The sequence below is a fragment of the Mesocricetus auratus genome, unplaced genomic scaffold (genome assembly GCF_017639785.1).
Source record: "Mesocricetus auratus isolate SY011 unplaced genomic scaffold, BCM_Maur_2.0 Super-Scaffold_100010, whole genome shotgun sequence".
Classification (NCBI taxonomy): Eukaryota; Metazoa; Chordata; class Mammalia; order Rodentia; family Cricetidae; genus Mesocricetus; species Mesocricetus auratus.
In genome coordinates this window covers 70448965-70455599 of record NW_024429194.1, presented here as the reverse complement: position 1 = coordinate 70455599, position 6635 = coordinate 70448965, and the positions used below count along the sequence as shown (strand labels likewise).

At 42.1% G+C, this 6635-nt stretch overlaps 1 pseudogene; it reads right to left on the bottom strand.

The window, feature by feature from the left end:
• Window positions 1–3551: 3551 nt before the first annotated feature.
• LOC121142668 lies at window positions 3552–4107 on the bottom strand (annotated as a pseudogene).
• Window positions 4108–6635: the final 2528 nt, after the last annotated feature.

Here is a 6635-nt window from a genome sequence, read left to right as displayed (position 1 = left end):
CCTGGCTTTTACCACTTCAAATGTTTTAATTAAGTTTAATCAGGAAATAAATCCCTCTCAGGTACCAAGGTGTTTGAGTCTTAGTTAATTTCAGATACAGTCAAGTTGACACCAAGGACAGCCATCACATACTGCCTATAGATTATTCATCACCCTGTAAGTAACCCATGAAGTAACTGGTTCATCAACACATACTTAGGGTTTTTTCCTTGGTCTCTTGATACCATCTCTATATGGACTAAACAGCAGCTTATTTATATCTGCCCAGGAAAAGACACAGAACAAGTCACTAGGGAAATCAGTCTAACCACAGAACTATCATATGGTCTAATGATATGGTCTTTGCATTTAGTCAAAAGAATTAAAGTCATATATACCTAAAATATCTAACACTCATGCTTTTGACAGTACTTTCACAATAGTTATATTTCTATATAGTGGAATGACTGAATTGCTAAGGAAAATGTTGCATTTATACACAACACAGTATAACGGTCATTAATAAGACTGAAATCGTGTTGCATACAGAGATATGTTGAGGACAATATGGCAGATTCAGGAAGTGCCATATTTTGTCTTGTATATGGATTCCAAATGATAGAAATAAGTAGAACAAAGAGGAAAGGAAGGAAGGGAAAGACAGAAGTACAGAAACCAGAGAAGTTGGAGTGGACAGAGTTGGAGGGAGGGAGGGAGGGAGGGAAGGGGGAGGAAGGATAGAAGAAATGGCAAGTAAAAAGACATGGTACAGGAAATCTAACAACAAAGTGATATTAACAAAGTACCTTATCCATATGCATAAAACTATTATAAAGGAATATTTTATACTGTTAATATACACTATTCTAAAAAGTAGAAGACATTTTTCTTCTACAAAATACAGCATTAGAAAATGAAAAGGGACTGAAGAGATGGCTTAGTAATTAAAAGCACTGGTTGCTCTTGTAGAGAACCCAGGTTTGGACATTAGCATCCACATGGTGACTCACAACCATACATGTTGTGCACACGAATATATGGTCACTGAATACATGTTATGCACATTCCACATGCAGGCAAAACACCCATGCTTACATAAATCTGGAAAAGACAGAGAGAGGAAGGTAGGGGAGTTAGGGAGGGAGGGAGGACAGAGAGAGAGAGAGAGAGAGAGAGAGAGAGAGAGAGAGAGAGAGAGAGAGAGAGAGAGAGAGAGAGAGAGAGAGAGAGAGAGAGAGAGAGAGTGTCATAGCTGGAAAAGCCTGGTAAAGAGCTGGTGTGAAAATACATAAACACATTAAATACTTTCTCATTGGACAATAACAAATTAAGCAACAATGAAACAATAAACAAGACCGCTGAACCCACATCTAATTAAAGAGGACCTAGGAACTGCAAATGAGCACAGAGCAGATGCTCACTCATTCAGTTTTAAGAAACTAAGTAAAGCTGAACAGTTGTGGTGCACACCTTTAGTCCCAGCACTCAGAAGGCAGAGGCAGATGGATCTGAGTCTGGGGCCAGCCTGGTCTACAGAATGAGTTCCAGGACAGTCAGGGCTACACAGAAAAACTCAGTTTTGAAATACAAAACAAAACAAAACAGACAAACAACAAAGAAAAACAGAAAAAAAGAAAGACTATGAAAGAAACTAGCTAAAAACCACACTGATCTAGGATACATTTCTACTTAAGTGACAGAAGTTTAAAGCCCTAGTAAGTCAGCGCTGATAAGAAAAGGGGCATCAGAATGTCTGTGTCTTCTCTTCTAAGGATTTTGAGTTGTGTGGCCCTGGGGGAGGCAAGGAGGCTGTTCCTTATGAAGCTGAATATAGTCTTGCTATGTGATCCATTCATACTACCCTGTTTCTTTGAAAAATTAGACACAAACCTGGAAATGAATGCTCCCAGTGCCTTTATCCATAATCACCAACACCTAGAAGCAAACAAAATGTCCTTAAATATTGTAAAGACTGAACAGCATGTATACACACATGCAATGACACATCCTCCAGTACTATGAATTGATGAGACGTTATGCAACAGAAAAGCTCATAGCAGAAACTTAAATGCATACTGATAAGTGAAAGAAGCCATTCTGGGTCAGGCGGTGGTGGCGCACGCCTTTAATCCCAGCACTCGGGAGGCAGAGGCAGGCAGATCTCTGTGAGTTTGAGGCCGGGCTGGACCGACAGCCTCCAAAACAATACAGAGAAACCCTGTCTCGTAAAACCAAAAAAAAAGAAAGAAAGAAAGAAGCCATTCTGAAAAGATATGTGCTGTTGCTTCAATTACTTTGAAGATCTTACATACTAGAAAAGGTAAAATGATAAATATGATAGAAAGAAAAAAATCATTCACAGCCACAGCTTGCAATGAGGGGAGGAAGGACAAACAGGAAACCACAGGAGAGTGTCTGGGGCCAGCAAAACTATCTGCCTCCTGAACAATTAATCCCTTACTGAATGATGCTTAATGGTGGATACTGGCAGTCACTTGTTGAAACCCCAGCCTCACAGCTCAAGCAGTAAATCAGGTAATCCCAACCTACACTCAGGAAGAGTGAGTTAGCAGGGTCATAATCTCAAGGCTAGCTTGGGCTGCACAGTAAAAATCAATGAAAAGAAAATGAAAATAATTTAGAAAGTTGAATCTTAGGAGTCTATGACAAGAGGATATAATCGTGGTAAAAACGAAACAACATATGTATGTATGTCTGCATGTATGTATATAGTATGTATTGTGTATATGATGTATATGTGTATGTATATGGTGTATATGTGTATGCATATGATGTGTATGATACATATGTGTATGTGTGTTTCAAGACACTTCTACTCTAGTGGGTTTCTCTGTTGCTTCTGCAAGGGTTTCTATTGTTAGTTATCACTCCCATACCCCTTCTTTCCTCTACCATGTCCTCCCAGCCTCAGTCCCTCTTGCTCCATTGTTCCCCACCTCCCTTTATGTCACCTGCATTCTATCTCCCCCTACCTCTCCCTTTTATTAATGAATTTATTCAGAACCTCTGAGACCTAAGCCCTGTAGAAGACAGAAAGCCAAACAAGAGCAATTTCTACTGTCAACAAGCTCACAGTTTGGAAACAGAACTACAAAAGACAGAAAAAAATAGAAAGCATATATAGTTCCAAACTCTGGAATTGGAACTATCCAATGCCGGGACAGGAGAGCACCATTCTCCTGGTGGAGCTTAGGTGACCCTTTAGGGTCACTATCGTCATATCCCCCTGGGTCTCCAATGCTGGCAGCAGGCTGGCCCACTGCAGAGAGGTATAGACCACCTTCACATCTGACCCTGGAGAGGAGAGAAAAACAGGTTGTTTCTGACACTGGTTCCTAGGCAGCCAGCTGAGACCGGGTCCTGAATTGGAATGAGTTCCTCAGCAGCCTAGCAGAGCATGAAATGCCGCCAATAAGCAGGATAGAGCAGGAAGTCACCAGCAAACTTTCCAGTTGTGTGAAGAACCTCTCTCACAAGGGTCTCAGTAGTCGCTGTAGAGCAGTTCTCATGAGCAGGACCGCCAGCATGAGCCCATCTTTTAACAGCACATGCTAGTCCAGGACCTTAGCCTTTACTGGCCAAGGCCTGGCAGTGGCCAGCTGCATGAGCAGGGCTGATCTGGACAAAGGGCTCACCCGGTTAGAAGGTGTTGGGGAGAAGAGTCCGCTTCCTCCTGTTACGCAGAAGCTTGACCATCATCACTGTTTTCACTCCCTTGGGTATCTTCGTTTCCACTGGCTTCTTCATCAAGCCCGGAATCCTGTTCCAGCTTCTGCTTCTTGGCAGCTCCCCCTACAATCTTCTCTAGGAACCCCTGACATAGGGTCTCACCAGCCTCAGGGGCCAAAGTGCTCTGCTCCCAGAACCTGCTCTTGTTGGTGTTTGAACAATGCCAGCGCCAAATCACGGTTTCAAGAATCCAGGTGTGGGATGCTGTCTACGGTCATGGCACCTGTCTCTGCCAGGAGGAGGCCCAGCGGCTAATTCTGGCAGGGACGATGAGGGATCCACTGTGGGCCTCCCAACTATCAGGTGCTCGTGCAGCTCCTGCAGGGCCTCGGCTCCCCATACTAGTCAGTGACCACTGGTGACCTCTACTACCAGCATCCTCCTGCCTATCTCCCTTTTCATGAGAGTGCCCTCTACTAGTTTCCTACTTCTAAACGAATCTCATTTTAAACACACACACATCTAAAGATTCAGAGCAAACACCCACATAAGAGAAAAAATACAATATTTGTCTCACGGGATTTGGGCTGTTTAACTAAGAATGATTTTTTTCCAGTTCCATCCATTTACCTATAAATTTCAGAATTTCATTTTTCTTAGTATCTATCTGAACAACATTCCACTGTGTAAATATAGCATATTCTCATTATCCATCAACTGATGGACCTCTAGGTGTGTCCATATCCCACTGATGGTGAAGAGAGCAGCAGTGAATACAGATGAGCAAGTAAGAGTCCTTTGAGTATATGCGCAAGAGGGGCAGTTGGCTCATATTGTAGATCTAAAGAGCAAAACAAAACCCTATATTTGGCTTTTAGAGGAACCTCAACACTGATTTCCATAGCAGCTGTGCCAGTTTTTATTCACTTCCACCAAGAATGAATAAGTGTTCCCCTTTCCCCAAAATTCATGCCAACACTTGTTCCTGTCATTTGTTTCATCTTTGTTTTGTTGTTGTTTTGGCTTTTTTGAGATAGCATCTGACTAAGTAGACTTTCCTGGCCTGTAATTCACTATGTAGACCAGGCTCACCTTGAACTAAAAGAGATGTGCCTAACTCTCAAATGGGAGGATTAGAGGCATTGGTGCTCAGTTTGTGTATTTGTGTTTTAATATTAGACATTCTGACTGTGATAAGATGAAATCTCAACACAGTTTTAATTAGCATTTCTTTGATGACTAAGGATATTGAACATTTAAGCTCTATTTCTCAGCCATTTGTATGTGTTCTTTTGAGAATGTTTGCTTAGTTCCATTCTCCAAGTTTTAATTGGGCTGTTTGGTTTTTGTGGTGTGTAGTTTTTGAGTTCTTTGTATAGTCTGGACACCAGCCCTCTGTCATATATATAGCAGCTGAGACTTCTTCCCCTTCTGTGAGCTGCCCCTTTAAGCCAATCGTGCTATACAGAAGTCTTCAGTTTTGTGTTGGTTTTTCTTCTATTGCTAGGATAAATTCCATGACCAAAAGCAGCTTGGGAAAGAAAGGGTTTATTTGTCACACAGGTTACTGATGGGAAGTCTTGTGTATATGTCAATAAAGCACTGTTGGCCAATAGGGAAGCAAGATAGGTGGGACTAGCAGTCGAGGAGGACTCTGGGGAGGAGAAACACAGGGGGTCATCATGTAGCTGCCATAGGGGTAAGAAGTCTGGACCCTTTTCTCTGGTAAGAGAAATGCTTAGATTAACAATTATGGAGTAAATACTTAAGTCAGAGCTAGCCAGTAAGAAACAAGCAAGGCCAACAGCTTCATAATTAATGTAGCGTCCTGTGTGTTCATTTGGGACTGATGCAGCTCTGGGACCAGGCTGGCGGGAAGGCTTCTCTCTATAGGTTACAGGTTATCACTGAGAAATGTCGGGGCAGAAACTAAAGCAAAAACTATGGATGAATGGAGTTTAATGGTGTTTGCCTCCTGTCTTTGTCAGTCTGTGTTTTGATCCAACCATGAACCTCTTGCCCAAAGGGGACACTACCCACAGTGGTGAACTCCTTCCACATCCTTAACCAAAATAATGTCCCACAGAACTTGCTCGTAGACCAACCTGAGGAGAGACTTTTCTCACTTTAGGTTCTCCACTTCCAGGTGACTCTAGTTTGAATTGTTGACAAAAAAAAACAATAAAAATTAACAAAACAGCACACAAGTTTCTTAATACAGTTACCCTATAATGGAGGGAGGTCAATGCCTCTCTTAGAAACCTCAAGCTACCCAAACAAAAACCTATGGGCTAGTCTCTTGTTTACTCTCCAGAACTTGATGCTAAGACCCTTTTGTTGAAGGAACAAGGCACTTGAGTAGAGAGCACAGCAAAATCAAGTTTGCACCCACCTGGAAGCATCATCTCCACTGGCTAGCTTTCACAGTGCTGGGCAGCTCAATGCATGTTACTGGGGGATAACACTAAAACTACTCGTCAGTTTCACCACTGGGATGGGAATTTACAGGTTTTCAAAAGGAGACTGGGATGGCACAGAAGTGTAGTAATGGATTGGGATTGGGAACAGTATATAAATTCAGTTTTGTATGACATGCAAACACACCGGGGAAGATGCATATATACCTTTCTTTGCTCTCTCAACTGAAAGGCCATAAAAGTGGGGGCTGGGGGTAGCCTAGTTGCAATGAACACATTTAATATCAGTTCTTATTTTTTAAATGCATGTTTCAATCTAGTCTCCCTAGAGAGATGATTAATTCTATGACTAGGGCGTAGTCTATACAGAATCGACTCAGAGCATCTTGTAGTTAGAAAATAATGAAGTGAAAAACTGAAAAAGAAAAGGGTGTGTCGAAAGGACATAGGAGTGGTTATGACCCACATGACTTGGGGCCTGGAACTTTGGCTAGGGATGGTGAGGGAATGAAGAAAGGACACACATACAGACACACATGCAGGAAAGCT